Source organism: Vombatus ursinus, unplaced genomic scaffold, assembly GCF_900497805.2.
Source record: "Vombatus ursinus unplaced genomic scaffold, bare-nosed wombat genome assembly UNPS02014779.1, whole genome shotgun sequence".
Lineage (NCBI taxonomy): Eukaryota > Metazoa > Chordata > Mammalia > Diprotodontia > Vombatidae > Vombatus > Vombatus ursinus.
In genome coordinates this window covers 37,411,682-37,431,488 of record NW_020954557.1, presented here as the reverse complement: position 1 = coordinate 37,431,488, position 19,807 = coordinate 37,411,682, and the positions used below count along the sequence as shown (strand labels likewise).

General features: G+C 36.8%; 1 protein-coding gene and 1 pseudogene across 4 annotated transcripts in view; one reads left to right on the top strand and one right to left on the bottom strand.

Moving 5' to 3' along the window:
* OSBPL6 (oxysterol binding protein like 6) overlaps window positions 1-19,807 on the top strand; it is a 257,856-nt gene that overhangs the window by 91,617 nt on the left and 146,432 nt on the right. The gene's annotated exons all lie outside the window — the stretch shown is intronic.
* LOC114045621 lies at window positions 114-19,372 on the bottom strand (annotated as a pseudogene).

Below are 19,807 nucleotides of genomic sequence, written 5' to 3'. Positions count from 1 at the left end.
CTGATAGGTGTAAGGTGGAGAATTATTTTAATTTGCATTTCTCTAATTATTAATGGTTACTAAATTTTTTTTAGTTTTTCCAAATATTTTAATAAGAGTTCTGTGCAAGGCATTTAAAGCACCAGTCTGTGAGAATAAATTCCATTGGAGAGAGAGAATACAGAACACAGGTAGCCACGGAGCTGAGGAATGTTCTTGATTTGGGGCAGGATCTGAGAGTCCACTGTTTTCTGGTCAGCCTTGCGCTGCTCCATAATCTTGTATTTCTCTTTTTCTTTGTCAAACATCTCTCCTTCTTGGTATCTAGATTTATTGAGCCTCTTTTTCTTGAAGTAAGCATCAGTATGATAATTTGGAATTTTTACATCCAGAAGGTTAATCCTGGTAGAGCTGGCAATGGCAAATTTCTGAGGGGTCCTCCTCAGAGGAACACGGTTGATGGCCAGAGGTCCAGTCACCAGTAGCAAGCCACTAGCCAGCTGCTTCAGGAAAGCCACTTGCTTGCCCCAGTGGTGGCCAGTGAGCATGATCAGAACTGTTCCTGGGGTGATGCTAGATCGAAATCTCCTCACGTGCTATCTGAAAGGCTTTTTACCATGATTTAGCAGCTTTTTAGGCACATCCTCAGTAGGATAATACCTCAGCATCTTGTGAATCTTTACCACATGGGTTCCTCCATTCTTATCACCACCAACTGGCTTTGAGACAGTAGCATGCACCTTCTCTTTCTTTTTCCTTCCAGTCCGGGTTTTTGGTGCAGTATATTTCTGCTTGTACATAGCTTGCAGGGAATACATTGCAGACCTCGAGTATCTAGTGATCCCTCAGGGCAGGACTGAGTTCTGACTGCAGTTCTTTCGAGGCTTTTTCACCACCTTTTCAGCCACATCTTCCTTTTTGTTCTTCTCCTTTTTTTCCTTTCTGACCTTTTCCTTTGGTTCCTTTGGGAATTTTTTTGTCCGCCATCTTGAGAGAAGGGAAAGAGGTACTAATATTTTTTCATATGGCTATTAAATAGCTTGAAGTTTTTCCTCTGAAAACTTATCTCTCCATTTCCTTTGACCATTTGTCAATTGGGGAATGTCAATTTGAATAATTTTACTGTATGTCTTGAAATGAGACTTTTATCAGGGAAACTTGCTACACAGATTTCCCCCAAATTTCCTGCTTATCTCCTAATTTTAGCTGTATTGGGCTTGTTTGTACAAACCTTTTGAATTTTATGAAATCAAATTGTCCATTTTACCTTTTGTGATCCTCTTTATCTCTTGATTGGTCATGAACTTCTCCATTATTCCTAGATCTGATATGTAATTTCTTCCTTGATCCTCTAATTTGTTTATAACGTCACATACTCGTTTGGTACTTTTTTTGGTATAAGGCATGAGGTGTTGGTCAATGCCTAGTTTCTTCCAAATTGTTTTCCAGTTTTCCTATATAGTTTTTATTAAATAATGAGTTCTTGATCCAATAGCTGGCATCTTTGTGTTTATTAAACACTAGACTACTGTGCTCTTAGGTTTAATATTCTAAGTGTCTGAATTTTTTTTTCTTTTTCAGTTTCTAGAGTAGACACTAGAAAAGTGATTCACTTGGCTTTGCTTTTTATGGAAATGGAACTTTTCACCAACTACAGGGCTGACTAGAAAGTGTTAAAGCAAATGTGTATTTCATTATTCTAGTTCAGAATAACTCAGGTATTTTAAGAGAGAGATCTTTAAGAGCCAAAACATATACATATATAAAATACTACTACCTTGGTTTCCTTAAACTGGACTGATATGTTTTTAAGAGGAAAGAAGTGAACACATTTGGTTCAGAAGTCTCCTAATGCAAGGGCAAAAGGTTCAGAAGGTTCTGATATTTCAGAAGGTATCACGCAGCTTCCCTGCAGGGCCATGACCTGTTATGTGTTATGTGATCCAGTGGATTAAAGTCAGAGGAGAGAGGCGAAAGCTCTCAGGTTCTCTTGCCTATGTCACTGTTTCACTATATGATACTAGACAAAATATATTTAACTATCTGATTCTCAGTAACTGCTTAAGATGAGGAGTTCTTCATTTTACAGAAATTTCAACTGTGAGAAAATGCTAATTATTTAAAGGGAATTTGAGGTGGAGGGAGATGAGGGACAGGAGTAGATGTGAACGATAAAGTTTTGAAGTTTGTAGCATGGCAAAGTTCTGAAAATGCTTCAGAAATGCTTCAGAAATGCCCAACACTCCACTGACCTAGACACTTTAAACCTAATCTTTGCCAGAATTTTGCTGCTTAATCTATTGTATATCTATATCTGATTATAATGATAGTTGATGGAAATGCAAAGTTTGATTTTAAAAAATGCGCTTTACAAATTGTTTTCTCTCCTGGACCAAATATCTATATCTATATCTATATCTATTTATATCTATATCTATATCTATATCTATGTCTATAAATATTGATTACTGAAACTTAAATACACAATAAGAAAAGAAAAAGAAATATTATAATCTTAAATACAAATAAGAAAATAAGAAAAAGCATGTCATGTGCACAGCAGAACGTAAGAGAGGATTCAAAGCATCAAATACATTTTTGAGGTAAAAATGTCTATAGCATTTTTCTACTAGTAGAAGATGCCTCTTGTAAAAAAAAGTTGGTCAATCAAGAAGTATTTATTAAGCAACTACTATGTGCCAGGTGCTGGGCACTGTGCTAGGCAGATACCTGGAAAAGAAAGAAGGGAATGATTATTATGTAAATGTGTTTGGACAAAGCACTTATCATTTCTGGACCTCTCTTTCTAGAGTAGATGGCCTTGGCTCTGGATCTAGGCCTGGAACATAGTAAGCGCTTAATAAATGCTTCTTGAGTTGACTTGCTGACTAGATCCATGATCCTATTATTCTATGAATCCACAGACTTAGAGAGTTTCTGAAGTGGAAGAGGTTGTAGGGATCATCTTATCCAACCTTTCCGTTGACCGGTGAGGAAATGGAGTCCCAGGGAGCTGGAGTGAGCCATAAACTAGAAACCAGGTCTCTTGACTCCACTTTCCTATTCTTACCAGTCCTCCAGGTTGCCAGGAAAGTCTCAAGTTTGAACAGGAAGATTACTAACAGTCCAAGAGCTAAGAGCTCTTGTTTCCTTCCTTTTGTGTTTAGCTGAGTTAGCCTTTTCCTTTCCATAATACTGCACCTAATCTTTTCCCACTCATCAAATCATAGATGTAGAGCTGAGAAGGACCTTAGAAGCCACCAAGTCTAACCTCTTCTTTTTTTTAACTTACCTTTCTTTTTAGAATTTTTATTTTTATTTCCTGTTGTTGTTTTTTACATCACTAGAGTTATCCCAAGTATCCCTTCCCCTTCAGAGAGCCATAGTATTTTTTAGAGAGAGAAAAAAAATTCAGCATTAACTGATCAGTCCATTGAAGAAGTTCAAAACCATGTGCAATATAGGGCACTTGTGCACCTCTCATCTCTGGGAGAGATGGGTTGGGAGTATCCTCCCACATCTCTTCATTTGAGTACTGCTTGATCTTTATAATTTTGTTACATTTACTTTTGATTTTTTTGATGTATAGCTCTTTCCATTTATTTGGTTTTTGTTTGTTTGTTTGTTTGTTTTTTAATGAGGCAGTTGGGGTTAAGTGACTTATCCAGAGTCACACAGTTAGTGAATATTATGTGTCTGAGGCCAGATTTGAACTCAGGTCTTTCTGACTCCAGGGCTGGTGCTCTATTCACTGCGCTGCCTGGCTGACCCACTCTTTCTATTTATGTTGTAGTTACTGTGTATATTATTTTCTTGGCTTTGCTTACTTCACTCTGCATCAGTTCATATAGATCTTCCTATGCTTCTCTGTGTTTATCACACACATTCATTCTCACAGCATGGTAATACTCCGTTATATTCATGGATCACAGTTTAGTCATCCAACCCCCTCATTTTACAGATGAGGCAATTGAGGCCCCAAGATGTTCAGTGACTTGCTCAGGGTTACACAGCTAGTGAGTGTCTGAGGCTGGATTTGAATGCTGGTCTTTCAGACTCCAGATCCAGTGCTATCTATATACACTGTGTATTAGGAAGACACACAGACATAATCGATTTACTGAACTACTGATATTGCTTTTAAATGACCTGTGGAGTTTGCTGAGCTTTTTCTGCAAGGAAAGTATTAAATTAAACTTTGCCTCATCATCCTCTAGGGCCCCTCAATTTGCTTTCTCTTCTGGTAGAAAGAGTGCATACCTTTTCGTCCGTGGCAGCCCTTCTGTTCACCCACATGTTTCTTGACCATAGGAAAGTCAACAGGCTGTACATGTGAAGAATCTGTTTAAGTTCCTCCATGGTGATTGTAAACATCTGTCACTCAAAACAGGAAAAAAAAGAACTCTACTCCTTTTTTTTATTAATTTATTTTGATTTATCAATAATCACTTCCATATGCTTTTGAGTTTAAAATTTTTCTCCCCCTTCCTCCCCACCACCCTCCCCAAGACAGCGCACAATCTGATACAGGCTATATATTTACATTCATATTAAACATATTTTCACATTAGTGATGTTGTAAGTAGAAATTAAAACCAATAGGAGGAACCATCAGAAAGAGGAAACAAAACTCAACAGAAAAGAAAAAAAAATAACAATTCGGCTTCCATAGTTCTTTCTTTGGGTGTGGATATTATTTTCCATCACAAGGCCTCTGGAGTCTCTACTTTTTATGGTGGCTTCTGGATGTTAGCTTTCTGGATCCTGAACCTTTTACACATAGATAAGCAGACATGTTCAAGTGGTGACCCTTCAATATTCAGTTCCTTTTAGTAAGACATTTCCTCTTGGGTGGCAGTGAATGCCATGGACCTGGGGACACTTCTGTGGCCTACAGCTCCTCCAGGGGATGTCAACTGGTTTTTTATACCAGAGACTTTCAACTGACCTGCGAGCACCGAAACATCCAGCCAGAGTGAAGTGACATCCTAAGGCCCTTATTTGATGTATGCTCTCCTAAATTGCCTTGATTTGTATTCTTTGTCTCTACTAAATATGCTCAAGTATGGTCATCAAGCCTGACTTAATCCCAGGAGGCAACAGATTACCCCTTCAGCAACTTCTGCCATCACGGCTCAGCTCCTAAAAAGAGTTTTCTTTGACAAAGTACTAAAGAAAGGTCCATTTATCTCAGTGGTACATCTAATAATACTAATAATAATAATAATGATGATGATGATGTTGATGATGATGATAACTGACATTCAGAGGAGTTTTAAAATTTGCAAAGTGCTTAATGTCAGTGTTCTTATTTCAAACTCTCCCGTCGTCTGTGTTAGACACCAAAGGAATTATCTGCATTTTGCAGATGAGCAAACTGAGGTTCAGAAAACTTATGTTTAAGTTGTTTGTCCAGGATATGCCGTGTGTAGATGTTAGAGGAAATGTTTGAACAGAAACCTTCCTGATTCCAAGTCTAGCACTCTATCCACTAGTCATGGTGATACCAGCTAGCATTTATATAGAACTTGAGGGATTGTGAAGTGTTTACAAATGTTATCTCATTTGATTCTCATAATGAGCTTGTAAGGTAGGTGCTGTTATTATCCCCATTTTACAGAAGAGGAAACTGAGACTTAGAGAGGTCAAGTGACTTCTCCAGGGTGACACAGCTGAGTGTCTGAGGCAGAATTTGAACTCAGATCTTCCCTGAATTCCTTTCTAGCATTCTTATCTCCTACATCCTATGGCCTACTAGTAAGTCAGTCAGTAAACATTTTAGTAAGTACCTACTATGTGCTAGGCACTGTACTAAGTGCTGGGTTTTATGTAGCTGTTAATTTTTTTTAAGAGTTGAATCTAACTGAAATTGTCCTGTGGCAATGCTACAGTGTGTACTCTTGTTTCATACGTGTTATTTTCTTTCTAGCTAGTTTGTAACATCCTTGAGTGCATGGACTTTAGCTGACCAACACGTAGTAGGTGCTCATTAAATTCTGTTGATTGGTTGACTGTAAATTGGATAATAACTAGTATTTAGTATTTATATAGTGCTTTAAGAATTGCAAAACACTTTACAAATATTAAAACATTATCTCATTTTTTTTCTCACAACTAAGGGAGGTAGGTTCTATTATTATCCTAATCTTAAAAACGAGAAAAATGAGGTTAAGTGATTTGAACTCAGATCTTCCTGTTCTATCTACTGCTCCATGTAGTTGTCTTAAAAATTTTTTTAAATAGGTCACTTTATGTGTTATCTTTACACATAACATATAACAACACTATGAGATAGGTGTTATCCCCATTTTACAGGTGACAAAACTGAGATTGAAAGAGGTTAGATGAATTACCCAGGGTTACACAGCTGGGAAGTGGGTGAGGTCGAATTGGAGCTGAGGTTTTTTCCATTGTGTTTTTGTACCAACCAGTGTGGAAGAAATAAAAGAAGTATGATATGACTATCTCTTGCCTTTGTGGGACTTACAGTCTAAAGGGAAGAAAAGTAACAGAAATATACATTAAACAAGATGGTATATGATACTGTAAAGTGCTTGGATCCTATAATACTGGCTAAGCCCTATTCAGAGAAGAACGAGGTAGGTTGGCTAATAGAAGGGAAACATCATAAATGAGTACAAGCTTCGATATCTGAAATACCAGCAGAATGGTATTTATGTCCTATTCTTTCGATGAAAAGAAAAAGACAGAGCTGCATCTTGGCCATATTAATAGTGTAAGGAATAGAGGGAGACTAGACTTGTGATTTCATTGGTACAGAGAAATCTTCCTTGGTGAACAGCTCAGCACCTCCCTGGACCTTGAAGTTTTAGAATGCTACTTCAGCCAGATGTTGAGATGTCAAACTCCATGCAGCAAGTGGCTGGCAAGACTCCCCAGTAAAACTGGAACCAGATTAAAATGTAATTGGGAAATGTTTATGAAAATAAATAAAAATTACAATACAACATATATAATGTTAATTTGTGGCTTTCTAAGTACATGTGGACTCCCCTTTCCCCTAGGGATCTGTCTCTATTAAGTTTTACACAACTGGCTACAGTCTTGAGAGTAAAAGGTGACTTTCCAGGATTATGCAGACAGCATGTGTCAGAGGGGAGACTCCAGGCTGGCTTTGAGGCCAGCTCTATCCAAAGTCACTGCTCCATACTGCTTCTCAATTGTGTAGTATGTGTTTTTGTAACATTCCCTGGGTGGCTAGGTGGTACAGTGGACCAAAGTGCTGGGGGTGGAGTCACGAAGACTCATCTTCCTGAGTTCAAATGTGGCATCAGATTCTTACTAGCTGTGTGACCTTAGGCAAGTCACTTAATCCTGTTTGCCTCAGTTTCCTCATGTTTAAAATAAGATGGAGAAGGACATAGCAAACCACTGTAGTATCTTTACCAAGAAAACCCCAAATGCGGTCACAAAGAGTCAGACATAACCAAAAATGACTGAACAATATACTCTGTCCCCTTAAAATAAAGATATCCTAACCATCAGTAAAGATAGAAAACCAAGTAAACTGAAAAATGAGGAACAGAATCTTGTAAGAACCCTTTTCATTTAACAGCATAGGACCAAATACTGAACAGAAGAATGAAGCAGATGTTTATTCTAGGTCCCTTTCTATGTGAATCTGAACTTTGTTTTCTTTTTTTTAATGTATAGTTGTTGTTCATGTGTATTCTGTTGTGGTTTTGCTGATGCTGATACTTAGTATAGGTAGCATTAAAGGCATACCTTCTTTTATGAGTTTCACAGTCATTGCTGTTTTTACAAATCAGAGGTTTGTGATAATATTGGATTGAGTAAGTCTTTCGGCACCATTTTCCTAACAGCATGTGCTCACATCGTGTCTTTGTGTCACATTTTGGTAATTCTCACAATATTTCAAACTTTTTCATTATTATTATACGTTATGGTGATCTGTGATCAGTGATCTTTGATATTACTATTGTCATTTCTTTGGGGTGCCACAAACTGCACCATATAAGATAGCAAACTTATAAATGTTGTGTGTGTTCTGACTGCTCCACCAACTGGCTGTTCCTATCTCTTTCCCTTTCCTTGGGTCTCCCTATTTGGAGATACAACAATATTGAAATTAATAACCCTACCATGGCCTCTAAACGTTCAAGTGAAAGGAAGAGTCAATCAATGTGGCAAACTTCATTGTTCTCTTATTTTAAGAAATTGCCACAGCTACCCCACCCTTCAGCAGCCACCACCTTGCTCAGTCAGCAGCCATCAACATCGAGGCAAGAACCTCCACCAGCAAAAAGATTGTGACTCACTGAAGGCTCAGGTGATGGTTAGCGGTTTTTAGCAAGAAAGTATTTTTTGTTTAAGCTATGTACATTGTTTTTTTAGACACAATACTATTGCACACTTAATAGACTGCAGTATAGTGTAAATGTAACTTTTATATACATTGGGAAACCAAAAAATTCGTGACTCTTTATTGTCACATTACTTTATTGCAGTATTTGCTTTCTTGTGGTGGTCTGGAGCCAAACTCACAGTGTTTGTGAGGTATGCCCCTATTTATGTTTTATTTTTATTTATTTTGTAAAATATTTCTTAATTACATTTTAACCTGGTTTGGCTGGCCATGCATTTGGCTTCATTAACATACTATAATTTATTCAGTCATTTTCCAATCATTTGACATAAAGATTACTCCCAGTTTTTTTTTCTCTTGCAAAAGAAATAGAAATTTCTGTACCACAAGGAAATTTTTTTTCCTTTTTATGATTTGAGGGTAGCATAGTTCTAGTAAAGGAATTGCTGGGTCATTAAGAAAAATGTACTTTGTGACTCCCGTGGTATATCACCAGTCTACTCTTCAGGCTGTTTGCAATGCAATCTGAGTCCTACAAGCAATATAGCCTGTTGCCTGTTTTTCCCTGCAGCCCTACCAATATTAAATTACTTCTTTTTGCTCTAATTTTACTATTTTAGTGGGTGTATGGTGATGTCTTGAAGTAGTGTTGATTTCTTGTGCTCAATTTTTTTTTGCAACTTTGGGGCCTCTTTTCATGTGGTTATTAACAGTTTTCTCCTTCAAGACTTGTTCACATCCCTTGACAGTTCCTTAGGTGGGTACAGTAGATTTGACTCTAAGATAATACTTAAGTTCTTTTTAAAATTGGAATATCAGACCTTTAGCTGATGTATTTACTGCCAATATTTTTCTTCCAGTCTTATTATCTTCTTTTAATTTTGGAGGTATTGCTTTTTTGTTGTACAAAATCTTTTAATCTCTATATGATCAAACTCATCAATTTTGACTCAAATAATTTCTTTCTTTTGTTTGCTAAAATTGTTACTCCTCTCCAGAGCTGACACAAACATTTGCTTCCCTTCTAGTTTTTTATTGGAGAACTTAGTCCATTTTTATAAAGCTTTCTAATTGTTGTTTTAAAGGGAATATAGGGTAGCTAGGTGGCACAGTGCACAGAGTGCTGGGAGTGGAGTCAGAAAGACTCATCTTTCTGAGTTCAGATGTGGCATCAGACACTTACTAGCTGTGTGACCCTGGGCAAATCACTTAACCCTGTTTGCCTCAGTTTCCTCACATATAAAATGAGATGGAGAAGGAAATGGCAAACCACTCTAATATCTTTACCAAGAGAACTCCAAATGGGATCATGAATCAGACACCACTGAAAAATGACTGAATGACAACATTGAAGGGAATATACAATTTGCTTTTCTTATTTCTGTTATTAACACATAGTTAAACAAACCATAGTTAACAAAAGTATGACTACACAAAGTTCTTGTAATATGTTAAAAAGTGTGAAGCTATTTTAGTAGGCTTCCGCTTTATCAAAGATTGAAGCTTCAGTTTGGAATTTTTTTTTCTTTGTTTCCCCCCTCCCCTTTGTACTCTCCTTTTCCCCTATGTTTCTTTAAAATACCGATCTGAAATATTTAGTAATTTAGCCCTTGTTGTTTGTAACAGGTTTATCTCTAATTGAGAAGTACGAATTTTTTCTGGAATGCTTGGTTGTTAACCCAAAAAGAGAACCCCAAAACAAAATCACAACCCAAAACATTCTTGAAGAAGATTGTGTATTTTTGCCCATTTCTGGCTCTTCAGATGCTGGTCTCTTACCTTGAAACAAGATAAGTGTTTCTATTTAGATAATTCTGGTTTCATGGTCTGTGATTATTCATTTTTTCATATTTTGTTTTCCAGTATCTGTGATGATCCCTTTTGAAAGTTAGCTATGATTCTCATTAACATTTATTAATAAGTAATTTCTACCTTTTTGCTGACAGTTCAAAGTATTTTTTTTTCTGTGCTAATATTGTGGGAGTTTAACTGAATTTAGGAAGGTCGCATGTCAGGTTCTTTGTTGAGGTTATGTGAATTCTTTCTGTTTCTATGTCACATCTTGTTCTTTCTAGTTCTAAGAAGCTTTATTTTAATGTTGTGTTCAAATTCTTTTGTTTTCTAATATTGCTGATATTGTTGTATCACAGTCTGTATCATCTGCCGCTTAATTCAGTTTTCCAATTCTTTAAAAAATTTAGTGATTTTTCTGAGCCTTTATTTCCAGTTGATTTACTTTCCCTACAAATTGGGTCTTTTTTTTTTTTTTAATGTAGTCAGTCTCCTATTGGCTGATTTTGCTGATCCTGGTTTTCTCAAGTAATTTAACCTGTAAACCTCAGTATCCTCATCTGTAAAATGAGGGTTTGGATGAAGTGTCTTTCAGCTCTAAATCTGTAATCCTGTGATCTTTCACTTGGTGGCCATTATTTCCTCCAAATCTTTTTATGATCTTTTGAATCTAGTTTGAGTATTTATTTGGTCTGGGCTTATAATTGTCTTACTACTGTTAATTTATGTTTAATTTCTTCGACTATCTTTCAGTCATTTGAAGATGTCTTGGCATTCCTTGGCTATCTTACGTAGTTTTTTTTTTTTTTTTTTGCTGATTCAGTTGCATTATAAAATATTAAAATTTGATCAATATTCTTACTTCATTTTACCTATTTTTAATTTTTGCTTGATCAATATTTATTTTTCTTTTCTTTGGTTTTTCTCCATATTTTTTGTGCTTTTCTTTTAATTTTTTCTTTTTTAAAATTTTGAATTCCAATTTCTCTCCATCCCTCCAGCCCCACCCACCCACCTTTTGAGCTGGCAAGAAATATAATACCTACTATACCTGTGAAGTCATCTTTATGTTGTTTTTTTGAAGGGCATGTGAGGACCTGGGCAACATTCAAATCTCTCTTCTGTTTTCATTGAAAAACCTCTCTTTAAGCTGAATTATAATTTATTCATTTACCCCCTTTTTATGTAAGCTCCTTGAATGAAGGGGCTACTTCATTTATGACTTTGTATCTCCAACCCCCCAGGACAGTACCTGGCACATAGTAGGCACTAATAAATACTTGTTATTTAGATGTTTGTTGAAATATGGGTTTAGCAGTTACTGTGTACAGAGCACTCATTTGAGCCATACAGTTATCTAGGAAATTCTATGAGTTCTTATAAAGTCCATTTCATACTGTTAGAAGAGAGACTAGAGTGTAATATTTTTTAAAAAACAAACAAATAAACTAGAATTGGTTTCAGAAATCCTAGCTCTACTACATTACAGTTATCAATTCATTGTTCTGTGCCTCAGTTTTCTCATCTGAAAGATGATTATAATGGTATTTGTATCATATACCTCACAAGGTTGTTGTATTGTTAACTGTTTCCCCAGTCAAATCAGCAAGTATTTATTAAGCACCTACAATTTGTCAGACACTGTGCTAAGTGTTGGGAATGCAAAGAAAGGCAAAAGAAACAGTCCCTACCTTGGAGGAGCTAACAGTCTAATGGGGGAGATAACATGAAAACAACTGAACACATAAGCAATACACAACAGAAGTTGGAGGGATGGTGTTAAATTAAAGGAGGACAGGGAAAGGCTTTTTCTGAGATATGAAGGAAGCCAGATTTGAAGGAAGGCAGAGATGAGAGAGTTCCAAGTGAGAGGAAAAACCAGTGAAACTGCCTAATTGGGAGATGGAGTAGCCCATCTAAGGAACAGGAGGAAGTCTTTGTCATTGGATTGCAGAAGCATGTGGAGAAAACTGGTTGATGGAGGACCCAGGGAAGAATGATTGGGGCCTGAATGATAGAGGAGCCCTCTGTAGAATGAAAAGAGTTGCTCTTAGATGAGTAAGCCACGGGGTTGATGATTGGCCAGTCTGTACCCTGTACAAGTGAGCACAGCTATTAGAAAGAAGCAGGTGGTTTCTCCCCTGGTATGATGCTTTGTTTGCTGACTAGGGCTTGTTCAGCTATGAGTCATCAATGCAATAGATTAGAATGGAACTGAACATAGAGGCAAATCACCTGAAGCAGTGCTTGTCCTTTGCAGCCTAGGGGAGTTTGGGACTTTAGGTAATACTAGTACATAGTTTTGGGACTCACCTGAAACTCGGCTTATGTGAATAGGTTACACAGCAGAGGACCATGGAAAAGAAGCAACTCAAAGTCCTTTTAATGGGCATGTCTTTGAACATTCTCTGTCATGTGCCATAGGATGGAAAGCAATGTCTGACACTGCATAAGAGAGTTGAGCTCATTTTCAACAGCAGGACTTTTTCTTTTCCTTATCAGCAGTGGCCCATTCCCTGCAAAAAAGGTGAAATCTGCCTTTTTTTCATAGGGAATTGAGCAGTAAGTCCAGTGTAGCACTCTACATTCAGAACTCACAATTGTTTTCATTGCATATTGCCACATCATAGGGTCAGCAAAGGCTCCAGTACAGAGGCTAACAGTAGCTCTGGACACAGAGGAAATGATGTTTTTTGTTGTTTTCCTGGGCAACTGGAGATATCAAAGAGAGGGTAGGTTTTGTATCATGGTTTTTCTCTGTCTTTGAGCTGATTTCTACGTGCCTGCATGCCATGGTTCTCTTCTCTCTACTGTGTGATCCAAGGTCCTGCCATCAGGATAATGATAGATCACATCTTAAAATAAACTAGGCTATTTCTGGGCTCTTTGATGGTAGGTGGCATGTAGATATTGGTGCTTTATAGATGTACGAACAAGGGTGTGGAACCATCAATTCTATCTTTTGTAGACAAAAAATATATATTGGCTGGGAAACCTGAGGCCCACGAAGATGCTGCAGTATGATTCACTGTGGAGGGAGGGAGCTATAGTGCAGAGATTGGCACCATTTCTGAAGTGTCATGCCAAATTTAATTTAATCTTCTTTTTGTCAGTAATACAATGTAGCATGTTCCCTACCTCCCCCTCCCCCACTCTCTTTCCCTTTCTCCACATCTCCTTCCCCTTCTCTTCCATAAATATTTTTTAATTTAATATTTGAATATAATTTAAATATTTGTCAGTAATACATTGTAATATTTAGAAGTGTGTTCTTTTTCATATATATGTATAAAATTAAGCTGGTGAAACATTAAATCAAATAAATGAATGTGTTATATACAGTGCTGGGCACTGTAAGAATTTTTTTTGTTTTATGGGGGGAGAAATTGGGCTTATGTGACTTGCCCAGAGTCACACAGCTAGGAAGTATTATATGTCTGAGGCCAGATTTGAACTTGGGTCCTCCTGACTCCAGGGCCAGTACTCTATCTACTGTGCCACCTAGCTGCCCCTACTGTAAGAATTTTTAAAAATTAGTATAAAACTGTTTCAGGGAACTTGCAGTCTAATTGGGGAGATAAACACAGCAAAACTTTAATAATTTAATAATGATAGCTAACATTTGTATAGCTCTTACTATGTGCCAGGCACTGTGCTAAGCGCTTTCCAATTATCTCATTTGATCCATGGATCAACCCTGGGAAGTAGGTGCTATTATTATCCCCATTTCATTTTTAAAAAAATTTTTTTAGACAATTGGGGTTAAGTGACTTGCCCAGGATCTCACAGCTAGTAAGTATCAAGTGTTTAGTCTGAGGCTGCATTTGAACTCAGGTCTTCCTGACTTTAGAGCCGGTGCTCTATCCACTTTTGCTACCTAGCTGCCCCCCAAGCAGCATTTTTTTAATCCTATGAATAAATATCACAATGACTTGTGTATGGTATTTCTCCCTCCCACTTTCTTTTCCTTTAAATTACATTTTCATTTTGAATTTAATGAACACTAAAAAGAATACACAAAATGAAACATAAAAAAGAGGATGATATATAAAATCATTAATTTTATAATGTATACCTTGCTTTTTAAAATATACATAAATAATAAAATTTGCATTTTACTTTCAAAGCCATCATGCTTGTCTGTTTCCTTCTCAAATTGCTTATTTCCTCTTCTATGCAATAAAAACGTTTCAATGACCTTTTCTTTTTTCTCTTTTTTAAAGTGACTATCACTATCTCTTCTTCCCTTTTCCTAATACCCTGCTTACCCAACAACAAAAAGAAAAGTATACTTAGGCAAAAACAAATCCAGACAGTTTTGATGTCCAAAGATGTACGTCTCATAGTGTACCCTGGGGATAGCCTTTCTGTCAGGAGGTGGGGTAGCATGCATGCTGCTTCGTTGGCCCTCTGGAATCAGAATTGGTCATTGCCTCGATCATAGTTTCTAAATCCTTCAAAGCCGTGTGTCTTTATAGTGTAGTTATTATTGTACACATGTTAGTCTTTCAGTTCTACTTCATTCTTTATCAGTTCACGGAATTCTTATAGGTTTCTTTGACACCATCCCTTTTGCCATTCCATATATTAGTACAATTATATTCTGTTGCATTCATATGCCATAATTAGTTTCAGCATTCCTGAGTTGATGGGTACCTCTTTAGCTCTCAGTTCTTTGCCGTAACAAAGAGAGCTGCTATGAATATATTGATACATGTGGTCCTTCTTTCTTTCGTTTCTTTGCAGTATAGGCCTAGTAGTGGTATAACTGAGTCAAAAAGTATGCACAATTTAGTAACTGGGGGCATAGTTCCAAATTCTTTCCACAATGGTTGCACTAATTCACAACCCCTCCAGCAGTGCACCAGTGAGTTTGCCTTCTCAAAGCCCCTCCAACAAATATCATCTTCCTTCTTCTTGGTCAGCTTGGCTTATTTGATAGTTGTGAGGTGGAACCTCAGAGTTGCATTAATTTTACATTTCTATAATTATTATTAATTTGAAACATTTTTTCATATGACTATTTATAGCTTGGATTTCTTACTTTGAGATATTTGTCTCTTGGGGATACACAGTATTTCATAGGCAAAACAAGTTGTTAATTGAAAGAAATAACTTTGAAGAAAATGTTGCTCAAGATGTTAGGTTGGTTCATAGTTCATTACTTTTGAAAATGAAGATTTTAAACATTATTTTGGTTTGTGTATCGAAGACACAAAGCTAGTCACATTACAGGTTTAACACTGATGGCTTCTTAAACATTTTGATTTTAAGTCATTTTATTGATGCATTTTGGGGTTTGTATCACAGTCATTTCAGGATATATCTACCCCTTTTCTTCTCTTAACCCCACCCTACACATATTTACCCCTCCTTTGCCACGGGATCCTACATTTGTTAAGAAAACAAAAGGTTAAGCAAAATCAATTAACACAATGATCATATCTAATAAAGTATGCAACATTCTGTACCCCAAAATCCCATATGTCCCCAAGGAAAGCAGAAAGATGTACTTCCCACCTTCTTGTCCAGAGCCAAGATCTATAATTACTATTATAGAGTTTTGACCTCATTTATTTTCATTTACATCATTTTTGTCATATTTTGGTTTTTTTTTTAATAAATTTTTTCAGTTATGTCATTGTTTTCCTTGTGCTGCTAACTTTACTCTGTATCAGTTCAAAAAACCTTCTTAGGTTTCTCTGAGTTACTCACCACTACTCAGAGGCAGCTAAGTAACATATTGGTTAGAGCACTGGACTTGGAGTCAGAAAGGCCTGAGTCCAGAACCAGCCTCATACATTTATTTGCTGTGTGACCCTGGCAAGTCACAGCCCCTGTTTGTCTTAGTTTCCTCATATGTAAAATGGAGTTAATAATAGCACCTTCATCAAAAGATTGTTGTGAAGATCAAATGAAATAATATATTAAAGTGCTTAGCATAGTGCCTGGCACATAGTAGGCATTATGTATAAATGCCTGTTCCCTTCCTTTCCTCTTATCTCATTCATTATTTATGGTATATTAACATGCCATTAAATTTGTATACCACAATTTATTTAGTCAATTGCTGGGCATATACTTTAATTTTTTTTTTCTCCCCTGTTCACTTTGAGGTAAATGCTATCACTGTCCATGTGCTATGAATATATTATAACCCCAATGAATATTTGAAGAAGCTACCCAAATATATGGAGTTTAGCCTTAGCTGTTCTTGAAGGTCTAAAAATCTTTGTTTTCACAACAAATAAAGCATTTAATTCCAAAGAAATCGATACTACTGAATTATAACGTATAGAATTGTTTAACATGCCAATTATTTACAATGAATTCCCATCATTTTTGCCACTATCATCTATCCAAATGTGGGATGGCTTCATCAATAAATTCCTACATGCCAAATTTAATGCAAGCTATTTCCACATTCAAATGAGTGCGTAAGGGCCAGAAATGGATACCTAATCCCATAGTATTGCTTGGAAATAGGATCAATAGAAATAATTTTATGTTGAAATAACTAAATGTTCATGAGTTGGTAGAAGAGACATATTCAGAAGAGAAATATGGCCAGTGTTCTATTAAGCTCCACATGAAAACAAAACAAAATGTGCAAAACCTATAATTTTTCACTGTGCTCTTCTATTATTTAGAAATGTTACACAATTTAGAATGCCGTGACAATGTTTACCTCATTTGTAAATTGAGCTCAGCACTCTCTTCTTGACCTTGTTTTGCATGTGGAAGAAGAATTTGTGCCTTGATGAATTATATTTTTTTTTCAAAAGCTGAATAATAACTTGACTAGAGAATTTCATGCTGTCTGCTGTCTGGAATCAGGTACCTCTCTAGTAATCCAAAAATCAGCTGAGGCTGGTTCCAGGGACTGAATGTTCTTCACATTAATAAGATGGAGTGATGAGAAAGCCATCTTAGCTAGAGCACACAACACAAATTGTGTTCTCACATGTGAGAAAATTCACATCTTTGTTGCCCAGTCCAGTTTTCTATCGTTCAGATCAAGGCCTGTCACATCGAAATAGCTACTTGAAGATTATTTCATATAAAAGTGTTTATATTTAAAATTAATTTATGCTACTCAGTTTGTGAACTTAGCAGGCCTAGAAAAGTCAGCCTTGTACCCAGCACAGCAGACTCTCCGGACAACGGCTCTGTGGCCTGGCAAGAGAAGGTAAATATCAAAATAGCCTGAAAGAGGTTATCTGAGGGCATTGGAGTCAGTTTTTGCTGTGTGAGCCAGAGCCAGCAAATACCTCAGTCAGCAGAACACTGAACAAAATCATTTAGAAACCATGGAGTTTAGACTTAGCTGAGCCACGAGGTCCATTTTCTGAAAAGAGCATCATGTCTGAGGGCTGGACCAGGATGTGTTTATTTTTGCCTTTTTTAAGAAATCACCACCTCAAATTGCCTGATATGAAGAGTTCTGCTGTTGTTTGTTGCTGTTGCTGTTTTAATTTGATTGGTTTGTGTGTTTTCGCTCTCTTTACTGGTACTGGAGCTCCTATTTCATGTATCAAGCATGCATTTAAATTCTGTTGTTTATGCTTGTGCTATGATGGTTCGAAGTTCAAATTATAAGGGACCATAGGTTTTGAGCAAAAAGACACCTCAAGGTCAAGTAGTGCAACATTTTTATTTTTGCAGGGGAGGAAACTGAGGCCCAGGGAAGTTAAATGATTTGCCTAACGTCGTGCAGGTGTTAAATGGTAGAGTCAGGATTTGAACCCCAGTCACCTGACTTCTAAATACGGTGTTATTTCTGCTATAATATACTTCAATATGATCTTTGCTTCCAAGGAAGTTTCTGTATGACATTTACCCTTCCCAACCTGTCTCCTTCCTACCTTTTCAGTCTGCCTTCACTTCTCTCCCTTTCACATGCTATATGATTCGGGTACACTGGCCTGCCAGCTCTTTCTCAAACTTACTCCTAAGTCTATGACTTTGCAATGGTTGTCCACCATGTTTGGAATGCTTTCTCTCCCTTCCTACCTCCACCTATTACCTTCCCTGACTGTCTTGAGAATTCAATTCCAATCCAACTTTTTATTGGAGGCCTTCCTCTTCTCCCCCATGTCTTCTGTAGGTTTTATTTGTAATAGTTATTTACATGTTATTTCCCCTTTTGAATATTAGTTCCTTTTAGGTAATAACTGTGTTTTTACCTTTGTCTTTATATCCTCAGAGCTTAGCACAGTGTCTGGCACAGAGCAAATGCTTAATAAATTTGCAGAATTTAGCTTGCTTACTAGTTATGAAGGCTTTCTGCAAATATTTTTAATTATAGAATTTTAATGAAGCCCTGTGACTTGTAGGGCTGCTTATTTACTTATGCTGTCTTATTGCTTCAGAAAGCTTTGAGTAGATTACCAGTTTGAGTTTGGGATTGTTGGTCAAGGAGCAAGGTCATAGCTATGTTCTTATGGTAAATTTCAGTGTAATTAAAATGGAGACAAATTTGTATTTTGTTGTAGAATAAATAATGTAGTTACAATGCCACTTAAAAGAGCTTTAAAGAGGGTTTTGAACAAAGATGATTCCATGATACCTATGATTAATTCACAAAATTACTCGCGTCCTGCCATTTGTTAAAATTAGAAATCCTAAAATCCTAAATTCAGTTTTTACTTTGATAAGCAAAATTTGTTTTGGGGTCTACTTCAACACAATCAGAAAAAAATGGAGGATTTCTTCATCATGCAGTAATACCGGAACAATATGGATAGCCAGTTACAAACTTAAGCAAATTTGAAAGCAATCCCCGGTAAAACTTTGCTGCCTTGTGTTTGAAGGGCCCTTACATACTAACTCAGAAGTTTCAGTATATAGTCTAGGAGAAGAACCCTCTTATTTAACAAAGGATATTAACACCTCTGGGCCTCCAACATCTCAGAAACACTATCCACAGATAATACTTCTGTGGAGCCTTTATGCTTGTGCTAAGTGCTGGACATACAAATACAAGTAAAAAAAAAGAATTTGAATTTGCAGTTGAATAGGGAAAGATATTTGAATAGGGGAAGACAACATATCAAAGAAAATTCAAAAACCAGAGGTGAAGGGAGAAGGGACTCACTTAGGGATGGCGGAGAAAGAAGTTCCCGAGTTTCAGGTGCTGAGAATGAAGGAGTAAAGGGATGAACATAGGTGGCCTGGGCATTTCCTTACAATGGAAAGTCCAAGAGTAATTTACCTTTCAGTGGGAGGCCCAGCCGAGGAAGAGGGATCTTCCATGGTGAGAGGGTTTTAGGAGCAAAGCGAAATTCCAGGGTTAGAAAGCTGCTGAAGCATAATAGTTGAGGCATCTTCCAGGATGAGAAGACTGCTAGGGACTGGTAGAAAATACAGTGTGTAGTGTTAGGAGCAGAGCTTAGAGAGCAATGAAGGGAAAAATCACATTAGCTTGTTGTGGGATAGTTCCTTCCTAGAATATGCCTTCAGAAGGAATGGTTAAAAGGCATTGGAGGGGAAGATAGATTATAAGAGATAGCCCATGTCCACTATTTCCTTTCTCTCAACTGACTTAAAGGAAAAACAAAACAAAACACTTCTTGTACTGATGGATAGTTTTTCCTATAAATTTACTTGGAGAGTAAAAAAAAAAAAATTACCTACATCATTGTGACTTCTCTACAGAGACAAGGCCAAGTAGATTTCTTATCTTTTTGT